The sequence below is a fragment of the Saccopteryx bilineata genome, chromosome 3 (genome assembly GCF_036850765.1).
Source record: "Saccopteryx bilineata isolate mSacBil1 chromosome 3, mSacBil1_pri_phased_curated, whole genome shotgun sequence".
NCBI lineage: Eukaryota > Metazoa > Chordata > Mammalia > Chiroptera > Emballonuridae > Saccopteryx > Saccopteryx bilineata.
In genome coordinates, this window is record NC_089492.1 from 190,781,995 (window position 1) to 190,807,620 (window position 25,626).

The 25,626-nt window shown below is 43.4% G+C and overlaps 1 protein-coding gene across 9 annotated transcripts in view; it reads left to right on the forward strand.

The window, feature by feature from the left end:
* RREB1 (ras responsive element binding protein 1) overlaps positions 1–25,626 on the forward strand; it is a 144,126-nt gene that overhangs the window by 33,612 nt on the left and 84,888 nt on the right. For 2 of the 9 annotated variants that reach the window (XM_066268432.1, XM_066268433.1), the window contains exon 2: positions 5,450–5,566. The exons of the other annotated variants lie outside the window; for them this stretch is intronic. The gene's annotated coding sequence lies outside the window, so the exon portion shown is untranslated. The remainder of the gene's footprint in view (positions 1–5,449; positions 5,567–25,626) is intronic. 9 annotated transcript variants of the gene reach the window in all.

Consider the following 25,626-nt stretch of genomic DNA (forward strand, 5'->3'; position numbering starts at 1 on the left):
CAGAATTGTCAGGGATGCTGAGTAGCTGGTACCAGATGTTTCTTTTGTTGAGGCCAGGGAGAGGTAATGTCACAGGTAATAAGGCTTACTCTCCCTTAATCCCTTGGTCTGAGGCTATGGCTTTCGTGATGCTCAATGTTTTCTTTATAAAAGGTAAGGGGAAGATGTACTCTCTGTTTTCTACTTGGCCTTTTCCCCTTGCAAGTTTCTTAAGAGTATTTTCTTATCTAGAGTTCTTTACTCAGTTACCATTAGGTTCAGCTCTTGTTAGGATACATGGTACTTGGGGCCTCTTTAGACCCTCTTGCTCACCATTTTGCCGCAGCTGAAGGGACAGCCTGTGCCTCTAACTGAATTCAGTCCTTTTTTCACTCCTTTTCTGCGCAACAACAGCAAAGTCTGCTGCTCATCATTTTGTGCGCAGCCTTTACAGCTTCTCACAGCCCTGGTTTTTGCCGTTTATGAATGCACCATTTGTTGTTTCAAGCACAACTGTTGGCTACAACTGGCCTTGCAGCCACTCCGCCTGCAACCAGAGCGCATCACTGTCGCCTTTTTCTCCCTTTGCCTTTTTTTTTTTATTCTTTTTGTTTTTTGTTTCTGCATAGGCCAGATTTTTGCATCACCATTTTGTTCACACTACAGTTTCTTTGACCCAGCTTACATTTTTTTAAATGTAAATTTCAGAAATAAGGTTTTAATTTGCTCAAATTGTTAGTATAGAGGTTCTGAATAAGCACACATCTTTTTACTTTATTAATGTGTTAAAGGAGGAGATTATTTTTGTGGCTTGGTTTTGCATAGGTGCTTTTAAAACAATCTCAAAGAACCATGTGACTTTGAAATTGTATTTTATATTGCATTGAAGTTAGCAAGTGTTTTTTTCCCCAGGGTCATTATAGTTCCTTCTTTTTAAACTCTACGCACACTGTCTTTGAGAATTGTTTTTAGTTTAGAGTTTAAGGGAAGCTAACAAAACCGAACTCACAAGGTAGTTTTCTAGAGTATTTGGATATCATCATTACAAAAAAGTTATCTATTTTTTTCTCCTCTTGAAACAGAGTCCTACCCAAAACTGATAAGATTACTGTTAAAATTTTTACTTCTATTTTGTTTCACATCTCCATTCTTGGGTCCTGCAATTGTATATGTGTTACATATACATATCTTGACAGTATTCCTTTTAATTGTATTTTATCTAAAAGAGTGTGTTAACATACTTTTCTGCTGTGTTTTACATATTCAACAACTGGGCCAAATTATTGGTTGTAACTGCCTTTAGACCTTTGTCTTTCTGTCTAAAACAAATTTCTGTTAAAACAGCAGTAAACATCCTACAGCAACCAGCTCTACAAGCCTCAGTATCCTGTAGCTTCCAAAGAGGAAACAGTCATTTGCTGAAAATGAAGAAGCCTTCTATAGTTGAATTTTACAGGAAATATTTAGGTTTCAAGGAATATTTGTTGTCGTTCAAAGAGGTTATGGAGGCCTGGAGTAGCATTTTCATTTTGTTGAAATTGAGACATACTGACATGTTGAAGGAAAGAAGTGTAACCTCTTGTGAGATTCATGCTCTCCTTTTCATCTCCCTGTTTAGAGGGGGATCTGCCTTTCTGTGATGATGAAGTCTCCCACTACTGGAGGAGTCCTTAAGATTCATGTCAAGTCTAAGCAATTACAAACAAGTGCAGGGGAAAGTGAGTCCAGGTTTTACTGATTCCAAGAGCAATTTTCTCAGCCCTGTCTGCCCTTAACTTTTGGAGTCTGTTTTCCATATGTGGTTCTGCACTTTCATGCTTGATTTGATCTGTACCTTTCAGATGGGTAAATTCTTATTGGACATTTCTCCTTTTATGTTGTTTCTTGACTGCTCTTTTCATGTGATTAATATGTGTGTTGCTTAAAATGGCATCTGAAACATCACCAGGTATATTCACCAGGTAGAAACTGCTTTTCCTGTGTCAAAACAACTCAGTGTGGCTTAGTTGATGCTTCTGTTGCTAAGCAGATAGATTTCTGATCTGCAGGCTGTCTATTAACCCTGTAAATGCCTAATGTCAGACCAAAAAAACCATTAACTTTATGCTTCCTTCTTACATAGTGCTTTGTTCAAGTGTGTGCAAACTGGCCTCGCTCAGCCTGACTTCGACTTACCTATTTTTGAGGACCTAACCTTACTTTGTGTATTTTTCAGGGGAAGGAGGAGAGCGCTTGGGCAGTTGATACTATCCAGCCAGATGACAGTTCTAAGGAGCTAGTAGTGAAGGTCTTACACTATATGATAAAAATTCTGGGTTTGAGTCTAGTCAGTCATGGGTTTAGACTTCTTCTTAGGGACCTTTCTTCACAAGTCTGCCTTAAATTGCAGTATGCCTGAGGGAAAAGAAGAGAAAAAAGGGGGTTGCTGTTTGCATCCACTTGCCAGAAAGGAGTTAACAGAACATACCGCAGAACAGGTTGGGCAAGACTATTAAAACCAGTGGTGAAGCCTGTCTCTGTCTGTTCCTCCCTCCCGACCTCTCTCCCTCCCTCCCTCCCTCCTTCCTTCCTTCCAGCCCTCCCTCCCTCCCTCCCTCTCTCCCGCTTTCTCTGTTTCCCCTTTCCTCCCCAGGACTTTAAAACATCTTCGCCCTCCCCCTTCAGTGTCAGGCTTTCCCTCTCCAGACCAGAACATTTGATGAGATGAAAATACTCTGGTGCTGAGGGGCCTGTGCAAGAGGCCTCAGCTTGCCAGCTGTTTCTCTAGAAATCGATGGCATGCTTGTCTTTGCCCTTCGTCATATAACATAGGCCCCATTCAGCGGACATTCTTCAGTGTGTAGTTATGCTTCTGTGTGACTGTGGGGTGGATGCCCTGTGAGGGGGGGGGAGTGGGAGGGGGAGGGCAGGAGGTGAGGTCACGATGGAAAGTGGAGGGCAGTGAGAGGAGCCTCTGGGCTCCAAGTGCCAGTATGAGACATTGCCTCTTGAAGCATCTGAAGTTAGCTGGGGCTTAGGAGATATCTTGCGGCCATAAATACAGAGAAACTGAGCTCTTTAAAAGCCAATCCTGGGGGGGGGGGGGGAGCCAGTCCTGGTCTGATATAAATTCTGCGTGGTGTTTGTGTCTAATCCCTTCGTAAACAGACTATATATAGGCATGCTCCAGCTTACTGTAATACACAATGCAGGGGAACCTCTCCCAATGCACAGATCCTCCAGTGCTTAGCAGCAGGCCCAGGCCATTTCTGGTGTGGCTTTCTTTTCTTTTTTGGAAGGAAGGGAAAGAGGGCTTTTTTTCTTGCCATCTTCACACTGTTTGAAACATGTTTCTGAAAACTAAAGAAACTCTATTGTCACGTGAGAAGAAACTGAATTCTCTTTGTACATCTGTTTTAGAATTTAAAATCCTAGTTTTTATTAGTATCTTTAATACCGCACATGTTTTGTGTTTTATGATCCCTGGTCTTCAACTGTTTGTTTTTTGGAGCATCTTTAACACTGTGAGGGTGAACTCTCCCTTGTAGCATGCATTATTGGCACCAGTGGAGAAGGTGCTTTAGAGTAGTCCCCACCTTCCCACCCCCACCACTGTTTCACCTCAAATCATCCCGGGCTGCCCTCTTGTGTTTACAACACTTCACCCTCCCATTGCCAGCACGAAGCATGCAGCTCTCTTCAGGCCTGACAGTAGCATCTTCCACTTGGCAGGTCTGTGGAGCAGAGAGGACTTAGAAAGAAATGCAGTTGTTTTTTTCCTTGGAATACCTTAGGATAGGCATCTCAGCTTCTTGGACTGAGCCTTGTGGTTCAGTTAGGAGATGTCTTCCTCTTCCTCTTCTTTTCTTTTCCTTCCTTCCCATGGCCCACTGCCCTTCAAAGGCTATTGCCTTTCTTCTCGGGCCTTATGTGTTATCATGATAACCTTTGATGAAAAGATAGTCTGCAATGCTGGGATATCTGGGTATTGTGTAAAGAGACAAGGTGGGCACTTTCTTTGCCTTGTTTTCCTTCTCTGGCCTCATCAGAGTGTATTATATCTGATGGTGTGACAGTTAATTGTACCATCCTCCCATTTCTTAAGCTTTTAAGCCCCTTCTGTCTGCCTCCATCAGGCTTCTTTGTTTGAGAAGTTCATAATGTAATAGAACAAAGTGACACTTTCTTACCTACTGAAGTCTCTGAAGCACACTTATGCTCTTTGTCATCTCTTTTCTAGAACTTTGTTTCTTCAACTTATATAATTGAATTGTTCCAAGTAGTACAAGTGACTGATGAGTTAAAACTTCCTCACAAACATCAGTGAGTCCAGAAAAAAAATGTAATTTTTTAAGGCTATATGTATTCATTCCAAAGTATTGACAGGGCTTGATGAAAAATGTTAAAAGAGTATGACCCTGGGTACTGCCAGAGTACTAGTTTCCAGTGTGGAAATAGCAAATAGTTAGCTAGAATTTAATAGACTCAAAAGTAATGTATCACTTTTGTGGAGGTCACTTATTTGTCATTCATAGGTCCAGAATATTCAGCATGTGAGTGAGGAAGAACCAGCAGGAGGTGTGGGGGTAGGGAGTCCTGTTACTTACTCTCCGCCCACCCGTTGTTTCATGATGATCCTTTAGGCCCACACTTGAGCACTATTTATTCTTTGTTTTGCTTTTTTTTTTGTGTTTATTTGTTTCTTTTTTTTTTTTTTTTCATTTTTCTGAAGCTGGAAACGGGGAGAGACAGTCAGACAGACTCCCGCATGCGCCCGACCGGGATCCACCCGGCACGCCCACCAGGGGCGATGCTCTGCCCACCAGGGGGCGATGCTCTGCCCATCCTGGGCGTCGCCATGTCGCGACCAGAGCCACTCCAGCGCCTAAGGTGAGGCCACAGAGCCATCCCCAGCGCCCGGGCCATCTTTGCTCCAATGGAGCCTTGGCTGCGGGAGGGGAAGAGAGAGACAGAGAGGAAAGCGCGGCGGAGGGGTGGAGAAGCAAATGGGCGCTTCTCCTGTGTGCCCTGGCCGGGAATCGAACCCGGGTCCTCCGCACGCTAGGCCGACGCTCTACCGCTGAGCCAACCGGCCAGGGCCTTGTTTGTTTCTTTACAAAGACAGAGTCAGAGAGAGGGATAAATAGGGACAGACAGGAATGGAGAGAGATGAGAAGCATCAATCACCAGTTTTTCATTGTGACACCTTAGTTGTTCATTGATTGCTTTCTCATATGTGCTTTGACCGTGGGCCTTCAGCAGACTGAGTGACCCCTTGCTCGAGCCAGTAATCTTGTGTCCAAGCTGGTGAGCTTTGCTCAAACCAGATGAACGCACGCTCAAGTTAGCGACCTCGGGGTCTCGAACCTGGGTCCTCCGCATCCCAGTCTAACGCTCTATCCACTGCACCACCGCCTGGTCAGGCAAGCACTATTTATTCTTACTTTAGATATGGCCATGGCCGTGACCACCTTGTTTCTCCCATTTCCAGTCGACCATAAGTTGGAGGCCAAAATTGGTGGTTGGAGGTAGAGAAGAGCCATCAGAAGGAGCCAGACTGACAGCAGTAAGAAAGGATATCAGTGGATGAGATGGAAGAATGCAAACAGTACGGCTATTTACCATTGGGGGAAACTGGGCAAAGCAAACAGAGGAGCCCTTTCTGTGATTTCTTACAACTGCCTGTGTATCCATATGTTCTCAATAAAAATTTCAGTTAAAAAAAAAAGCATGGCCAACTGGGGCCTACAGTATAGGGGCAGCACTGAAATAGAAATAGGAGGGACATTATGCTAGTTTCCCAAGGTGCCTTTTGTAATAGTTGTTCACTGCATTGACCCTGAGTCACCACCCAAATGGGTTAGATTAATCATACATTGATTCACCATGCTCTACTTAAGGAGAGGAGGAAGTTTGAAAGATACTTTAGAATGATTTACACCCAGGAGTTTTATATAGAAAATTAACTTCTGGCCCTGGCTGGTTGGCTCTGTGGTAGAGTGTGGACGTGGCATGTGTATGTCCCGGGTTTGATTCCTGGTCAGCGCCGATCTGCTTCTCCACCCCTCCCCATCTCACTTCTTTTGCGCTCTCTCTCTCTTTTCCTCTCTTGTAGCCAAGGCTCCATTGGAGCACGTTGGCCTTGGGCGCTGAAGATGACTCCATGGCCTCTGCCTCAGGCACTCTACAGAAGAGCTTGGTTGATGAGCAATGGAGCAATGCGCCAGATGGGCAGAGCATTGCCCGCTGGTGGACTTGCAGGGTGGATCCAAGTTGGGGGCATGTGGGAGTCTGTCTCTGCCTCCCCTCCTCTCACTGAATAAAAAAAAAAAGAAAAGAAAATTAACTTCTGAATCTTCCCCACACAACAGTGCCCCTCAGAGGTGTGCAGCTGTGTTAAGAGTTAACCTCAAGGGTTAGGAAGAACCTTCCATTGTATTCAGGTAGACGCTAAAATATAATTTATTTTGCCTAGATTTGCAGGAGAAAGAAATGATTCATTAATAGATTCAAATGATGACCTGATATCATTAGGTGATTTATAGTTCTAAAGTGAATTTTTTCATATTTTTAAGTAAAATAATACACAGTGTTAATGAATTTTTAAAAGCAGGTGATAGAGAAGACCCTCTATCTGGTGGGTACCAAAGAAGTCATGATACTCTGTGAGACACAGTCTCTATAGAAAAGGAGTTCCAATCTTAAAGGAAGCCTCCGAAAATTTAACTTAGCTAATAAACAAGTTAACTTTAAACCATCAAATGACAAGTGGAAGGAAGGAATGATGTTTTTTCCATTCTAATGACAGGCTTATTCTAAAAATTGTACAATTTAGAGCTGGATGGAACTTTAGCAGTCACTTGGTGTGTTTTTATGAGTTTGCCCTCATTTTATTTAATTGTACTGTAATTCATATCTGTGCCCAGAATTGAACATGTCACCTAGACTAGTGTATGCATGGCTTTTTTGGCCAGGAAGAATAATCGTAACTAAAAATGTAAAGTATGTTTACTTGGCAGGGTTTATTATATTTTTTAAGTCATTTGTTAATTTTATCCTCAGTGGCTCCATTTTACAAATGGAGCTGACTGCAGCATTCCATGGTGGGACACTAAGCTTTTTCTCGGCCTTGGTGAGTGTTCAGGGACATTTTCATGGAAATCTCAGGGTTGAGAACTCTACAGGTAACTAATACCTACTAGTAATTTCCAAGTATTTTGATTTTATCAGCTTCAGTATGAAATAATGCTGGGCTGAAGTTTGTTTTATTTTTTGTTTTTAATTTCTTGATTTTAGAAAGAGAGAAACATGGATTTGTTGTTTCACTCATTTGTACTTTCACTGGTGGATTCTTATATGGGCCCTGACTGAGGATCAAACCTGCAACCTTGTGGTGTGTTGTAACAGTGCTCCAACCAACTGAGCTATGTGGCCAGGGCACTGGGTCTAAGTATTAATTATACTAATGGATGCATTTTAATTACTCACATATTAGCTTATACTGGTATTACATTTAAGACTTTTCTGCCCTTAGATTTGTCTTAGATATGAATAAGATTGGTATAAACTTTTCTGCTCCTGAATCAAATACTTTTTTTAAAACTAAGAGAAAGTGTTTCCATTGAACATGTATTAGTTTTGAAATTTGATCTCCTGAATGTCCATGGCAACTGTACCTCCTGATTGCCATGCCAAAGAGGCAAAGCATTCTTTTATGGTTAGACTTCTGTGCCTCTGTCAGGGAAGGGAAGTGTGTGTGAATTGCATATAAGAAATAGGAATTAATAAACCTAGCATTCCACAAGGGAATAAATAAGATTGAAACCAAAAAAAAAAAAAAAAAAGAAAGAAAAAAATAGGAATTAGTTATTTGGGTGTTAGATGCTCACAGCAGATGGAAAGTAATGAAAACCATTGCTTCCTAGGAGCGAGGAGCAGATCTTTGCGATGACTCTTTGGGTGGGGCCAGGGCAGAGGGTGAAGGAGCTTGTGCCTTGTTCTGTACGTAACTGTGAAGTGACCTGCAGCATCTTCTGCTGGCTCAGTCTGAGATGATGAACTTACAGCGTCCACTGGGTAGGTGGGCCTCAAGGACAACTCTGGAGCTGGAGGTGCAGGGGAGGAGGACATCCAGGCAAGGGTTTGAACAGCTGCTGGCTGCCTGGAGATCAGCCTCCATGAATCACAGGCACAGAAAACTCATCTGTGTGACTGGGGACGAACATGAAGAACGAAGGGGGCTTGTTTTCAGTTAATACTCTGATGCCCGGGAAGAACTGACTCTAAAGGCACGACAGAAATTTGTTGGGCAGTTATTAGCATCTCAGTTCATAGCATTTGTTGTTTGTTTAAAAGCTCACCCCTTCACATAATCCTAATCTTTTATTTAACATAAATGCTGTCAGTCTGCTTTAAAAGCTGACTAAAATGGCTTTTACTGGACATCCTGTTACTTATTGGGGGAAGAGGGTAAGATCCAAAGAGAAGAACTTGATTAATTGATTTAAGGCTGTTGGAGGTTTGAAATGTTACTTGATTGCTGATCTTATCCAGGATTTCAAGACTTTAAGGAAAAGTGGACAATGCTTGCTTTTATCCAAGGGATTTTAGTAGTCATATGATCTGAGCAGTCTGTGAAGAGAAGGAACTTCAGTGTGTGTGGGTTGTGCTGGTTTGGGAGTCATTTAGTTAAGAATGGGTTTTCCCTATGATCACAGATCTACATGAAAGTTGCACATCACAGAGACATGACGTTCGTATAGCCTAAGATGTGTTTGGGTACAAGTTGGAGGAGGCAGTAGGGAGAGCAACGGGACTGGCTCTGTTGATGCGCGATCTGCAGTTCCCTGCGCTGCCTGGGACAGGGTGCCTGGCCCTCGTGGGCTGGGAGAGAACCAAGAACCATGTTGTTGAGCTCTCAGAGTAATTCCCAATGCATTGTATGGACAGTGTGTAGAAGTCTGCAACCACAAACTTCTTTGGACATAAGTAAGTGAAAAGGAGCTTTTGATTATATGAAGCACAATGTTTATAAACTCCCAGGAGCTTACTTATAGCTTGACTCATTATGAACATGACGGAAGCATTAAACTGAACAAGTTAGACTACAGGAATACAGGAGGTCGCTTTTATATGGCTTTCAGTTTTTAAATGTGGGTGGAAGTTCCCGTTATGTTTCTTGCAGATGCACACAGAGTGACTGATTTGAGGACACATAATGAGCATTATAAAATCAGCTGCTAATAGGTAGTTTTGGGGGACTTCAGGGGAGAGTATAGCAGGATGGGATGCTGAAATTTTTTTTTAGCTCTGTGATTGTTACTACATCCACCTATTATCTAATTAATTGCACATTATTCCTGTTATCTCTGGTATTCTAAGAGAATGTCCCCCAGTGTTAATGAAAAGTAAAGAAGTAACCCTGTCTTAGAGTATGCGTGGAGGTCATTGGTCTCCTTATTGTCTCACAGATAGTGTGTCATAAGAATTTTTTAAAAAGAGAAATATTTAAGTTTTTCAGGTTTTCACTTTTTATAATGACTTTTTCAAGTCTCCTGAAAAAAATGAAAAGAGAAGAAAAATTCCCTTACCCCACCAAAAAAACCCAAAAACAAAACCCAACAGTTGCTGAATATTAGAGAAACTAGCTTTTTTAGCATTGGGGCCTTTTTATTATTTTCAACTCTGATTTACAGCTGAATTGTAATAGGTGACCAAATGCATTACATGAGTGTTTACCTTTTTTTCTTTTTGGCTGCGTGGCAATACCTAAAGAGATGGAATGTGCCACACCCGGAGAAGGAGGCACTCAAGGGGCTGACGAACTTGAGCTGGCCAGAGCTTCAGGCTCCTTCTTCTCAGCACTGAGCTCTGCCAGGGCTAACTGGGGAGCAGAGAGCCACCTAGCAAACTTTGAGGATGAGTTTGAAAGTGTGTGTGCACATAGGTGGTGTTCTCTTGCCCTTTGGAGGAAGAGCTAGGGAAAATGCCCTTGCCTTTGGGATTAGATGCAGCTTCCACTCAACTGAAGCCCTCCTCATTGAGGTCCCTGCAAAGAAGTGCTCTTTTGCTTTATAGAGCAGGAAAGGCCTATGTGATTGATTCCAGTACAGATTTTAAAGTTCTTTCCCCTCCATTCTTTTAATTTTGTATTTTATAAATTTTCTGTTTAAGTTGTTCTAGAGTATACTTTGTTTTGGGTGTGTGTGTGATTTTGTAAGAGGAAAATCTTATTTAATTATGTATGGCTTGGAAGGTAAATTACAAACTTCTCCTAAATTGACAAATTATTACATTTTAAAAAGTTGTTAATATATTAATTTTACTGAGAGAGGAAGAGAGAGAGAGAGAGAGAGAGAGAGAGAGAGAGACAGGAACATGGATCTGTTCCTGAGTATGTGCCTTGACCAGGGATTGAACCAACAACCTCTGCGCTGCAGGACGATGCTCTAATCAGCTGAGCTTTCATTACATGTTTTAAAGAGCAATTTTGTAGGTAGGTGGTGATGTTTTTACCACCTTCTCCATTTGGGCCAAATATGTTACCAGTGTGCACTACAGTGGAAGCCCTTCCCTGCAGCCTGTCCTCGCAGAGCCCAGCCTTCCTGCAGAGTCTGCGTACATACTTTGTTTTGTGGGCTCTTGATCTGGACCCTTCCATGTATTTACTTTTCACATTTTCAACATTAGCCCATTTTGCTCTCTAAATTATTGGCAACTGTTAAATAATCATGGTGCAGTGAAGAATTTTTATATTTGGTTGGAAAAAGACCCCCAATAAGTCTTTTTTTTAAATCTCATTTATTTTGACAAATTGACAAGAATGAGAGAGGGTAGAAATCCTAGCTAACCGACTTTAACCTCCCATATATGTTTGATAGATTGGACCTAATAAGACTGTTGAGGAGGTCCTTTTTGTAGTAATGATAGGAATTGTTTAATTGAATTAAGCTGAATATCAAACCAACTTAAAAATCTCAGTAGCTCAACCTATAAAGTGCCATTGCTTGTTCCCATGAACTTTGCTTCAGGCTTAGCAGCCCTCTAGTGCACCTTCTTTTCATGCAGTGGCACAGGGATACAGGCTGCTTTTGTCTGTGCTTCCAGGTCACCATAGTAAGGAAAGGCTAGCAGGCCACACATCAGCTTTTAAAGCAGGGGTCCCCAAACTACGGCCCGCGGGCCACATGCGGCCCTCTGAGGCCATTTATCCAGCCCCTGCCGTACTTCCAGAAGGGGCACCTCTTTCACTGGTGGGTCAGTGAAAGGAGCACAGGATGCGGATGCTGGAGTACCATATGTGGCAGCGCCGCTCATGTACAGTACTACTTCCAGTGACATGGGAAGCATGCGTCACAGCTCTGGAAGTGCATCATATCACTTGTTACGGCTAGCAATGACATACGACAAATATGGAACCAGACATTGACCATCTCATTAGCCAAAAGCAGACCCATAGTTCCCATTGAAATACTGGTCAGTTTGTTGATTTAAATTTACTTGTTCTTTATTTTAAATATTGTATTTGTTCCCGTTTTGTTTTTTTACTTTAAAATAAGATATGTGCAGTGTGCATAGGGATTTTTTCATAGTTTTTTTTTTATAGTCCGGCCCTCCAATGGTCTGAGGAACAGTGAACTGGTCCCCTGTGTAAAAAGTTTGGGGACCCCTGTTTTAAAGGCTTCAGACTAAGAGCTATGCACACCTTTGCTTATCGCGTATTGGGCCTCCTGTCACGCTGTCTGCAACATGCAGAGGTGTGGGGTGCTAGGCAAAGTGGAGGAACACCTGGGTAGTCTCTGAGCAGTTAGCTTCTTTGCACAGGCATATTTGCCACTCATCTTTCTTATTTTATCTACTTAAGGCTCACTGTGCATGTAAATAAACTCAGTGAGGCTTAGGCCTAAAGCATGGAACCTAAGGAGTTAGCTCTTCCTTAGAGCAGTGGTTCTCAAAGTTGGATCTCCAGATCAGAGCACTGGCATCCCCTGGGAACCTGGACAAACAGATTCTTAAGCCCCATCCCAAACCTTCTGACTCAGAAACTCTAGAGGTAGGGCCCAGAAGTTGTCACAAAAAGCTCCCAAGGTGCATGCTAAAGTTGGAAAACCATTACCTTTTTGCAATGTTCAACCTTTTTCGTCTCATGGTACACATAAACTAATTACTAAAATTCTGCAGCATATCAGAACATTTTTTGCTGATTTAGAAAAAAAATAGTTACAATTTTGATTCATTCACACTTCGATGGGTATTGTTTTGTTGGCTTTTGTCATTTTTTATTTTGACAATCTAAGGGAAAAAGGTCAGTGCCCCTGACTGAATAGTTGGGTATTGAATGTTTTAAAAATTTTGCGGCATACTGGTTGAAAATTGCTGCCCAGATGAATGAGATGTCTTCACCCAACCTGTTGCACTGATAACTAGTGAATCAGCCCTGCAGTGCTGATAGGCACTTGCTAGTGTATTTGTGTGGTAAGCATATATGCTGGTGTGAGAGCATACATGATAGCAGCAAGCACTTTGGGAGTTTATACTATATGTCCCTGACTGCTTAAGCATTTAACAAGTTTAACTCACCTATTTCCCCTAGCAACAGTATGGTGTAGGTGTTCATTGTCTCCATCTTATAGATGCAGAAACTGAAACAGAAAGAAGGTTCCATAACTTGGAGGTCCAAGGGCAGTGTCACAAGGTCAAGCGACTCACCATAGCTGGCAAATGAAAGAGGCAAGATTTGAACCTGGGCACCCATGCGAGTCTTCTTGCGGAATGTAGTGTGGCAAACCTACCAGACCTTACAGTAGTTTTTTTCATTTTTTTCTTGAATGGACACAGTGTCAAAATTAGCAGGAAGTGTGGTGTGTTGTCGGCAGTTCACGTTACAAGTTCAGCCTCCTCGCCACCAGCTTCATTCGTTGGTGGTTTATGTGTGTGGTAGGCTGGTGAAGTGTTGGCCAATTCTGAAGATGCATGGCTGGGCAGCAGTTGCCCAGTCATTTAAAACTGAACAATAAATAGAATAGAGTTGTCAGGGGTAGAATGGAATTGCTAGTGGAAAGTGTTTTCTCAGAGGAGACAATTCAGTCACACCAGAAAAACATTTTCTTCAGTTAACCTGTGTGTGAGCTTCAGGCTTTTGAGAGGAACCCTTTCTCATAAGCTGCTTTTTTGATGCTTCTCAGTCTTTCCTTTTCCATCGCTGCCTGCCCTCTTGAAGATGATCATCTGAGGCCTGATGCCACAAGACCAAAGAAGGGTTTCGTTAAAAGTTTTTATGAGCAGGATTTAATGTTTTTAATAGAGAAAATGTGTTTTTACTTCCAAGAAAACTGATAAAAGAGTTCTTCTTCCACTTGGGAAATTCAGGTAGAGTTAGATGTGATCTAATCTTTTGAATTTAGCACTGAACAGGATTTTCCAAGTGACATTAAGAACTGCTTTTCAAGCAGTTCTTTTTCCTTGCATCCTTTAAAATTTGTTACTTATTAACTGCTTTTCTTCTAGGTGGGTCTGTTGTCTGTTGTTCAGGTGTGCTTTGCTGGCCCACACATTCCCTTGCCTCTTTGTCTCTTGTGCTCAGCAGACTAGAACTGAGGCAGCTTCACGGCAGCCCTGCCAGGACGGTACCAGCTTGACTCTAGGTAAAGGGTAAGATAGCATCACCCCTTTCAGTTTCCATGTTGGCTGGAACAGCTGCTATGCTTTGTATAGCTCTGAACATAGCGTTTCATTCCAGAATTGCTGAAATTTTTAGTTTTCTGCAGGCCAGTGCTTAACCACCGGGTTTTCACATTCAGACTTAAGAGCCTGGAATTTTCCTTTGAAAAACAGTTGCTTGTCTAGGAGTTTAGTAATTTACAAGCATGGGGATGGTGGAAGGGAGAGGGTGGAGATTATTTGCCTATGTTTAGAGATCCAGTTTCTTCCTTTCCTTTTCCTCCATCACTTCCTTTCCCATCATCTCTTTAAATGGTTTCATTTGCTTAGGTACTTTAACAGAGGTATAGATAATTGAAGTAAATCTTGAGTCAGAACTAAACAAAAGAAGAAAGAACTGACCTAAAATAGAACAATTAAATTCATACTAATTGAATCAGTGAGCCCCAAACACAGATTTGCCTGGACCAGCCTGTCCTGGAGAGGGGCCAGGAGCACTGAGCTCGTAGGGGGTTATATGCCCTTCAGAACCAGTTCTTGGGAGTCCCGTGAGGTGTCCCAGTGTCATTCTGTGCCGATGTGTATCTGGGTTAGAGTTGCGAAGTTCAGCCTGGAAAAAAAAGTGAAAGCCATTTTGGGTTGGGTGTTTGGAAAACTTTTTCTTCCCTGAGAACTGGTACCCTCAGTACTTGTAGAGAGAATCTGCTTGTTCACTGTTTAGGGAGAGCAGCCACGTATGTGAATCAGGCATCTGTTAGACGAAATGTAACAGGCTGGCCTCAAACGACGGCCATGAAAGATGCCACCATTTGAAATAACACGGTTTTCCTTCCTTCTCCTTAACCAGCCATTTGGAGGAGGAAAGAGGATGCCATTCTCACCCTGTGTAGGAGGACAGGGCTCCAGAGGGCCGCTTCGTTGCTGCCCTGAGCCCGTTTTGTTCCAGAGCACTGCAAGACCGTGTGATTGTAATACCTAAGCTCACTGAGAGTCCCCTCTATTTGCCTTTATCTTTCCTGGCCACAGGGAGGCCTTATGATTACTGACCGCCACTGTCCCCCTTCCACCAGCTCCTTGGGGTTCTTTGCTCTTTAAACTATCAGTTCCCCTTTTTTGTTCCTTCTCCTCGCAGCATATGACCCATGGCCTGTTTTCTTGAGGTTGCTAGTCAGTAAAATAATGGAGTGCCTACTGTGTGCTCAAGATTAAGACCATCTAGCCATGAACTTCCTTTAGCACTCCTTTAAGTAGTTTTTCCTCTCATCTTTCTACACTTGGAAGGGTTATGTCCCTTCATTGCTAATGCTTTTACATTTATTTGAACACTGCACATATTCATTCTCCTTTTCCTCCTTCCTGGGGACCTCGTTCCTACCAGCCTTCATTGCTGTCTCAGTGGCTTAATTTCTTTTTTAATTATTGATTGATTTTAATGAGAGAGGAAGGGAGAGAGAGAGACATTGATTCGTTGTTCCACTTATTTATGCATTCATTGATTGATTCTTGTGTGTGCCCTGACCGGGAATTGAACCTACAACCTTAACATATCGGGACAGTATGCTTGGCTAACTGGCCAGGGCATCAGTAGCTTAAAATGCGTGTTCTTCGTGTTCTATCCTGTCCCCTTTTCGCTCTGGAGGTCAGCTCACCTAGCTCAGGCCTAACCTCTTTGTGGAGAGGTCAGTCCCACATGCACCCATTTCCCTGATTTCTCCCCAATAATACTAATTCCATAAAAAAAAACAATGTCACCCACCCCCCTTAATGATCACCATTCTAGTGCCCCAGGAAACGTAGCCTGTGGCAGGAGCAGCTTATTCCATAGCTCCCACACTTTCGCAGGTCCCTGCAGTTCTTTGGAAGGTGTTCAGGCTTTCCTTTCCCTGTCTTTTCCTGTTGTTCCCATCTTAGTCAGGTCTTCTTCCCTGCCATCCCATTCCATATTCAGACAGGTTTTCTTAAAACTCTGACATCATTTTCTGCCTGCTGTCCCGGCTTTCCCAGCTCCTCATAATTTGCCCCTCGCCCCGCTTCCCAACACACACTCACACACACACCCTCTGTAACCAGGACCTGGGCTTCTTGTGGTCCTCACTGGGTACCAGCTCCTGCCACCCTCTCTTCCACCTCCGATCCCCTTCACTTAACAGGCCCTTGTTTCTTCCGGACTGAAAAAATTGGTATTGCGTAGACAACACCTATCTCCCAGTTTCTCGTGTTTTCTTTTTCCTTTCAGCCAGGTGGTGAGCTCCGGGAAACCCTCCCCCCTAGTCTAGTAGTACATCAATAGTTACTAATTGAGGTGACTGACAGGTGCAGTTTTTATCATCAAGAAATATTTGAGAACCTTCAGTGGAATAATTCCTACACACACATACATCATATGAAGGGGGATTTCACGGCCCATTTGTTTATTTTTTTCAGAAAGGCTTTTTTGTTTTCACCTTTAAAAGACATGAGAAAACGAGTCAGAGCCAGTTCCCCACCCCCCACCCCCCACCCCAAACACCTTTAATCACAGTCATTCTTCCCACTGTCCTCCTTACGACTCTTGAATTTGATAGTTAATATAATCCCTTTTATAGCTAATTTGTTTTATTTATGCATTGTGACATAAGTAAGAACTGCTCAGCCCTGACTGGATACCTCGATTGATTAGACTTAGAGCACCTTCTGAATGCACAGAGGTTGCCTGTTTAAACCCCAGTCAGGGCACATACAGGAACAGATTGTTGTTTCCCTCCCTCCCTCCCTCCCTCCCTCCCTCCCTCCCTCCCTCCCTCCCTCCCTCCCTCCCTTTCTTCCTCTCCCTTCCTCTCTCTCTAAAATAAATAAGTAAAATTTTTAAAAAACTGTTCAGTGCATAGAAGACTCAGTTTAATTCTTGGCTTCTATTTAAAAGGCTCACGAATGCCCCCATTACTCTGTTGATTGCACAACAAACATCCCCCACAAGACCACACACTGTTCTGGGACTCTGGAGAATCCCTGGCCACATTTGCACTTACACGTGAATTTACAGAAAACCTCCCTGGAACCTCTGACGGCCTTGAGATGGTGATCGTTCATGTATTCAGAAAGTTTTAACCTATAGTCAGGATCAAGAACCAAACTCGTTTTAATCTTCTAACAGTTGTTCGTGGAATAAATGGATGGAGGGATAGAACAAACCCAAGGAAACACAGTGACCTAGATCGGGCACACAAGGAACCCCCCTTTTAGCTGTTTATAGAGGCTTTAGGAGATTTAGGGGATTGATTTCACTGACTTGTATTGTATTGCCATGTATGGATATGTCAGATGCTATTTCAAGTGAATTGCATGGTTGATCTCATCTTCACAAGGAAAAAGGTTTGAAAGTCTGATTAAACTTATGGACTCTTTTCCCCAAAAAATGAATACCACAAAAGTTTTCCATACAATGTCAAGAATAGGAATCTGTACTTGTCTGTAGATCACATCATCCCTAGTAGGTGGCCCGTACTAGGCTCTTATTTACAGTGTGAACTAAGCAAATGTCTACTGTGTGCCACGCACCGGGGTATGACTAGATACAAATTGAGGGGAGAAGAAGGGGAACAGTTTCATATCTTAAGAAGAAATGCAGTTTAATTATCCCTTGTATATTTTTGAAAATAATTTTAAATTACAAAAATCAAGTGTACACTGACATTAAATTTTATTTTTTTTTAATATCACCATATTCTGATGACACATATCTTACTTCAGATTGCATTTTCCAAACTTTATCCATAGCTGTATTATCATAACATAGAGTGCTTAAAAGTACTAACTTACTTTTTAAACTTGATCTTACTTGAAAAATACTATATTTTCTCATGTTTTCACACATTGACCCTTACGTTGGAGGTAGGACCAGGCCTGAGCAGATTTTGGGTAAATTGGGCAGGGTGTTTGTTGATGACTCACCGAGGAGAAGTCAGTCTAGTTTAGGAGATGTCCCACTGTTGTTGGTTTCATGGGTTATTTCCCTTTATACATTGGACCTTCGATAAAACATCTGGAAGAATGAAGACTTGTAGCAAAGTGAATTACTTCTGGGATCAGCTTATGGTCCTGCCCCTCACCTGCAGGTAAAACCAAGCTAGGTCATCTTTATTTCTGCCCAGGGAGCAAACAAAATAAGGACTGCAATCCAGTTGAATTGTAGGAAGAAAAAACACAGACCTGTGCTGTCCAGTGTAGCAGCCAAACAGCTGCTGGCCACGTGTAGCTATTTAAGTTTAAATGAAACTTAAATAAAAATTTTAATTTTACTTTCTTGGTCACATTAGCCTCATTTCAAGTGCTGACTGGTTATATGTGGCCAGCAGCTATCACTTTGAACGGCACATACGGAGAATGTTTTTATCCTCACAGAACTTGCAACTGGACAGCTTTGCTCCAGATCATATCAATCCAATAGAATGTTTTCACATTCCATATCTAACATGTTATAGGCTCTTGGAAGTGAGAGAAGGATAGCTTTTGCTCCTCTTTGATTTCTGGTAGTTTTGTGTAGACTTGGTAACTTTAGGTTTAGGCTTTTTAAGCACTTTTCTCCCACATCAGCTGCTTACGTATTCAGTTTTCATTAGCGATTTTCATGGTTTGACAATGATACTTGTATTTATGATGCAACATGTGTTATGTATTTCATAATCACAAGTGTTTTGTCTTCCCCATGCCTGGGAGCTCCCGGCCCTCCCACTCACCTCCTCTAGGGTCTTATTTTGCCCATCTGCTCCTTTCTGTCTATGGGCATTCTTAGGTTTTCTTTAAACAGAACTGTCCTGATCCTGCTACTCCACAACCTCTGCTGTATTCTCTTTATTGTCTTTTGTATGGGGGAGTTTTTCTGCATCTCAGGTTCCTGCCTTGCCACTCATTCTGGTGCTGATGCAGGAAGCCTAGCGTCTCCCTGGCCCTTAGTCCTCACAGCCAGGTTGGTCCGTGGGTGATTTCTGGACCCCTGTACTACTGGTCTCTTAGATGGTATTGCAGTAGCCTTCTAATGGGATTGTGTGCTTCTACAATAATTGTCTATCTTTTAAACTGCTGTCCAGAACTTTTTAAAATATTGATACGATTATTTCACCCCAGGGTTAAAAAAAAAAGTGGAGGAGCCCTGGCTGGATGTCTTAGTTGGTTAGAGCGTCGTCCTGATAGGCCAAGGTTGTGGGTTCAATCCCCAGTCAGGGCACATAAAAGAATCAACCAATGAATGCATAAATAAGCAGAACAACAAATCAGTGTCTCTCTCTCTCTCTCTCTCTCTCTCTCTCTCTTCCCCTCTTTCCCTTTTTCTCTAAAAAATTAATAAATTAATTTTCTTAAAAGTTGGAGACCTTCAGTGGGTATCTGTGTGGCCACAGGCTGTTATAAAGTCCATCCCTGGAAGATGGAATCTTGACCTCACAATTTGCCAGCCCCGTCTTTGCCATTTCCCCCACTTCACACTCCCTCCTTTCGCACAGTGACAGTCTCCCAAGGGCTTTGTTTTCATGGTCCAGAAGCCATAAGCTAAACTTTTGCTGTTAGACATGGGATTGCTGCTTTTTTGGGGGGGTGGAGGGTGGGGAGGGGAAATAGGGCATTAGAAAACAGTCTGTACTATCTATTTTGTCATCTCATTTTAAAAGGGCATTTTCACCTTAAAAAATGAATTCAGCATTTGAGACTCTCAAATTCTTTCATTTCACCTGAGAAGGGTGAAAACACAGGCATTCAGGAGCTGATGCTTTTGCGACACTGCACTGCACCCAGATGTACTACTTCTCAGGTCTCTGTACTTTTCCGGCACGCATTTCCTTCTAACTTCCTTCTAACTGGAACGTCCTGCTTCCTGAAGGCTGATCTTTCCTTCAAGCTTAGGTTTGTTTTTGTTCGCCATATGGCAGCGGTTTTCAACAGGTGTGCTGACACAATAGCTGTCTGGTGTGAATGAATCAAAATTATACTTTCCTTTTCTTTTCTTCATATTGGCAAAAAAAATTATTTTTGGTGTACCACAGAACTTTGGTAATTAGTTTATGTGTGCCTTGAGATGGAGAAGGTTGAAAATCATTGTCCTACTTCCCTTGTGCTTGATAACTTACCTCTGGGGAGTCCTGAAGTCCTTGGAGTGTTTGATGGACTCAGAATCCATTTTCCCTGGGATTGGAATTTATCTTTGTGTCATAACTCCTCTGTCGCCCCACCTGAGCATCAGCCTTTGAGGCAAGGGCCTCTGTCATTCAGCTCTTAGCAGTTCTAACATCTGAAACAACACGGACTAATGTCCGAGAAATTGTCCTATTTCGGGTCTTCACATTGATACTAAATCGTGCCCTAGGGTATAATATAGAACATCTCAAGCAACTGATTTTAACCTCTTGCAGAGAATACACATTGTTCTGTGCATTATTCTCCTGGTCTTTGGTTCGAGCACGCTGAAAGCAGCAAGAATGGCCCTAGAACTCAAAACTGCAGGAAAGTGAAGAGAGACCCATTTTTAAAATGAAACCCATTTGGTGATGGAAGTCATAGAAATGATATGGGCAGAGAAGCTGTGAAAGTTCTAAGGACTGGCAGCTGTGATGGATTCATGGGTCCCTTTGCTTTCTCTTCCCACTAGCTAAAAATAAAGAAGTACTTGCCTAATGTTGTGAATGAGAATAATAATACTTTAGTATAAACATAGGTCGTGCAGAATATATGACTAGCGTCGCTCTTTCAAAATCTTAATGTAAGGTAGGCAGAACCAGAGTTACTTTCCGTATCTATCTTCCAGACTCTCATCCCATTAAATGAATCTTGGTTAGCAAGGTGCCAAACAGAAAATCATTACCACAATTAGTAGTTTCTTGTGGGTGAAGCCTTGAAAGGATTCTCGCCTTGGCCAGAGCACGGCATTAGGGGTTAACTACAAGGAATAAAGAGACAGTAAGGCTTATTTCCCCGTATCCTGCAAACAGCATTTTCACTGTGGCCAGGTAAAATTGTTGTATAATCTGTTAGACCTTTTCTCCCTCTTAGGAAAATTCTGTTTCCAGACTGGGAACATTCCAGGATGTTACTGGCCTTTCATAGCATTATGGAAAAGTGTCAGTTACAATTCCAAATCTGTTATGAACCAGGGGGCCAGTCTCTTGAGTTGTATTTTGAATTCTACTTTTTGCTTATGGGGCCAGCATAGCATGAAGTTGGTTGGGTTTGTGTGAACATGTACGTGCCTGGGTGTTGAAGTAGACTGCTTCTTCTTTCCAGAATGGTAATGAAGTATCTTAAAGGGCTTGGAAAAAGTTTCTCTGGGCATATTTAGTGAGCACGGTGGATGCCGTTGTTTCGCAAGTTTTCTGCTTTTTTTGTCTGTACAGATTGTTCCTGACTTCATGGCTGGGAGGAAATTGAGGATGTTGAAGAGTGCTTGCTGTTTGGCCGATGGGCCCAAACTGGTTAGCTGGCTTCTGTGCTCAGGTGGGCTAGTGACAGGGCCAAGTCCTATGGCTATAGGAGAAGGGCCACACAGAATGCTGTGTACAAGGTTTTGCGTGGAGACAGCATGGCTGCTGCGGTCTCTGAACACTCTTTGTTACTCCGTTATCTAGCCTCTAAAAAAAAGATCCTGAAAATATCAGCTCTATTTTGAAGTGGCATAGAACTTGTGGTTTTGATCTGTAACCTGTCTTCTGCATTCACTTGCCACCATTTTCTCCATGGCCTTGGCCTCCACTGTCGTCACTCTGTTGCTTTTCTCTCACCCAGCCCTCACCTCAGATTGTGAGGGTATAGGAAGGATTCAGGTGGCCCTGGCTGGTTAGTTCAGTCAGAGTGTCACTGTCTGAAATGAAAAGGTTGCAGGGTCAATCCCCGATCAGGGCACACACTGGAGGCAAGCGATGAGTGCTTCCCTTTCCCCTCCCCTCTCTCTCCTTCCATTCTCTGTCTCTCTAAAAAGTCAATCAATTAAAAAAATATATTACGCTCTGGCCAGATTGCTCAGTTAGTTGGAGTGTCATTCCCAAAATGCAGAGGTTGCTGGTTGCTGGTTCGATCCTGGGTCAGGGCACATACTGGAACAACTCGATGTTCCTGTTTCTCTATAAAACACACACACACACACAGAGAGAGAGAGAGAGAGAGAGAGAGAGAGAGAGAGGAACAAAAACGAAGAAGTAATATTTAGGCAACAACATTTTTCTTTTCTTTTCTTTAATTGACTTTGGAAAAAATTCTTTATACCCCAGAAGGAACACTGGGGGACTGTTTTAAACATCTGATCTTATCGTTGTCTGAACCCATTAACCTCACAGATGTTGGTGTTATGCCAAGAAAATGGAACTCCTGTCCTTGCATGGCAGAGAGTCAGGGGCCTCTGCTCTGATGTATGAACTCCTTGTGGCCATCCCATTCCTAGGTGGCACACAGCCCACCACAGCTTTGATTAAGAAGTGGAGTTTGCTGCTGTTTCTGGTCCTGGATATTTATGGCAATGCTCTGAGCATTAGGCAGGTGGAAGGGCTTTTGACACCAGACTTAAAAACACACCGGCATTCCAGCAGAGTTGAATCCTAGACACAGACTTGGGCCTGGGGGGACGTCCAAAATCTTGTCCTTATCATTGTGCAGACGAGGGGACCAGTGTATTCCAGGCCATTTGCTTATGCAAGGAAGCACATGGTGTACTGTTCTGCGTTCCAGTGGTTAAAGGGTGTTATTAAATGCTACTGAATCATTTTAATACCAGTAGTAGGAATCCAGAGTTTTATTCAAGCTACTGTAACTAACTTCTGGTGTCTGTGGACTGTGGGGAAGACAGCACTTACATTTGCTGCAAACAAAGTAAAGATGTACGTGAGCCCAGAAAGTGTGTTCTCTTTCTTGGAAGTGACCAAGCCTCTCCCACACTGAGGCACAGGGAGTACTGGCACATTGGACTTGGAGACGGACAGAGTTGGAGCTGAAATGGATGCTGGGTAGGTGTTGCTCGGGCATGGTTCCAAGGTTCTGGAGGCCAGTAATATTTTAAACAAGTCTAACAGCCCCTCTAGGCGAGCTGCAGGAAATCCAGCCCTTGGCTTGTGTTGCTGCATGGTCAGCGGGCAGCGGGAGATAAAAGTGCAGACTGTTGGAGGCAAGGCCCCTCCTATCAGTGGATAGCAAACTGTTAAGGGAAGATAAAAGGAAAGAGCAGGGATGTTCTTTTTGAACAACAAGAGGGTGCCTTTATCACAGGCATTCAAGTAAAATGAAGGGGGTAAGTCAAAGATCCTCCATGTTATGTTTGCAAGTGCAGTACAGAAGTTTTGTGTCATGAAAATATTGGTAAAGGCCAATCCTTTTTCAACCAAAATAGTCCATTTGACAGGGGTTTTGCCTTACATGCTGCTGAAGCAAATGGACACAAGCGTGAGTTTTCACATCTTTGTGCTCCAGAGGTTTTCCCTGTGGACTGTTAGGTCCTTGGGGACCTGGTAGAAATGGCGGGCTGTCCGTGTACCAAGAAGATGGGCAGAACAGCCCCATGTGGCAGTGGGTGGCCAGGTTCATCAGTGTGAACGCAGGCCAGCCCTGGTACCTGGCAAAACTCTCAGGTACCACAGAGGTGAAGGGAAGGGACCTGTCTGCAACTGGTGTTGATCTCTCCTCTTTTAGATTTTTCCTTCCTGTTCTTTGTAACCTATGGGAGGTGGGACATTTTAGGAGCTTGCAAAAAATAGGTATCTGTTTCTCAGGGTGGGGATTGTAAATGTGAACCCACACTGAAGAGCCCAGGCATGGTCAGCATCCTGTGTGAGCTTAGTCAACACACAAAGGGGCAATGTACTTTGGGCACATTATGCTTGTTTCAAACCCTGCTGGGCTAGTGGGCTCAGCATTTGTGCTGGTGCACCAGCAGTGCAGCTAGATTCCCCAGGGGGTGCAGTTCTCCTGAACTAATCCCCCTCCCCACAACAGGCTCAGGGAGGGCCCGAGTGCCTCGACTTGCTCCAGCACCATGCCAGTTCACACCCCCACCTTCCTTCCCAGGTGGAGGATCCTCTGCTGGTCAGCTCATGGTGCTGTGGGAGGGGACAGAAACCTGCCCCATGTGCCACCTTCCCTCCTAATGCCCCGTCTGCCCCACCGCAGCTGTTGGGTTTTGCTCAGTGTACTTTGAAAAAAATCCACTGGCTTGTTAGTGCTTTTGGTTTGGCATGCGATAAACACTTATCAACCACTTATATTTTGGGAGTATTTGTATTTCTTCATAGATACAATGGTGAATAATTTTCTTAGAGGCAGAACAGAGGGGGAAAAGCTCATCTGTAGCAGGCGAAGAGGGCAGGCCGTTGAGTGCCTGGTAGATACATCGAGCACAGTCATTCTCAGCTGTTTGTCATGTCTGCTTACCCACAGCTGACTGCTTTTTCACTGGGCAAAGAAAGATGTGATCTCCTTCCATTGCCTTCTCTGAGCTGGTCAGGGAGAAGCATTTCCAGTGACACTGCCTTTCACAAAGTAGTTTTGATTTTATGAAGGGCTGCCGAGCTGAACCACGCTCAGTTCTGCGAATTTGAAGCCCAGCTACTAGGCTAACTACCTGCCCCAGAGATATATAGCTTGCATCCATCTCCTCCTCAGGAGAAACTGGAGAGTCCTGTTTCTGCAGCTGCCGACCCCTTCCCAGCACTTGTCAGCAAGGGCGGCCCATGACCTCAGGCCTGTGAAAGAGTTGCAGGATATTGCCTAAAACTCTCAGCAAACTGCTACTGAACTTTACCCCGCTTCCTCCCCTAGGCTGTAAATGTGACTGAACACACTGAGCTCCACTGCAAAGGAGTGCCAGGATCAGTCCCGTCACTGCAGTCCAGTTGCCTGAGATTCTGGGGTGCAGGGCTGGGTCCCAGCTGCACTGTTCTGCGGCTGGGAGGGCAGAGGATGGGGGAGCATGGGAGAGTGAGCCTGTCCTGTGGGAGCTAGCAGCGTGAGCTTCCTTGACTAAGCACCTTCGAAGCTGACCAGGATTTGTTTCAGTGCTGAGCTGAGGCAGGAGGGCCTCGTTTCCTGCTCATCATACAGCATGTGTTCTGCTTATTAATAGTCAATGGGTTCGAAGTTGTGATAAGTTGAATTATATTTATATTTCATTGTTAAACTTAGGGGCTGGAACTGAAATATTTTTAAGATCATCAAACTGGCCCCTGCCCTCAAAACCCCGGCAGTCTGATGGGGGGGAGGCCCGATAGGGAAGGCCCGTGCCTTAATCAAAGCGGAAGAGAGAGCTGACCTGTGGGCTGAATAAACTGGGATGGTGGGAGGTAAGAGCACCATAGCTTCATGAGCTCGTCCTGGAGGTACTGTACTATTTGTAAAGTGTTTTAATATTCCTTTGATTGATTTCTGTAGTTCAACCACCGATCCACAGACTGGTCTACCAGAAGTTCCATGCCAGTCTGTGAATGAATTAACCATCCCGATGTTGTGTGAACAAGTTAACCACTCCGTGATCTTAGACAAGTTCACTTATCCTCAGGGTGATCTCTGCCTTAGTGGTCCCTGAAATAATTATATATTTTTACTGGTCCCCAAGTGTGAAGAGGTTGCAAACCACTGCTGTAAGATATGGCAGGCAGGTATTCGCTTCATTTTCTGGATAAGAGAGCTGAGACCCAGAGACCTACAGTTGCTCCGTTGGTGGGCAACAGAATTTCTAGCCCAAGATTCAGGCTGCACATCATGTGTTCCTTAAGTTATACAACCATAGTATGTTTAAGATCCCATGCTTTGGGATCTTACAGTATCATGAAAAGGAACTGTGCTTTTAGAAGCCCAGAATCTGGGTGTTAGAAGAACGATCTGATTTGGTCTCCCACCCATTGCAGGATTCTCTGCTTGAATACTCTCAGGGACAGCAAGCTAATTCCCTCATGGGGCATCAATCGCTAATGGGCAGTATTAGTTGTTCAGAGCTCTGGTGTAAAGAGTTATGGAGTCCCAGACCTGCTTCTTTGTGCCTCCCACCCAAATCTCGTTTTTGCCATGGTG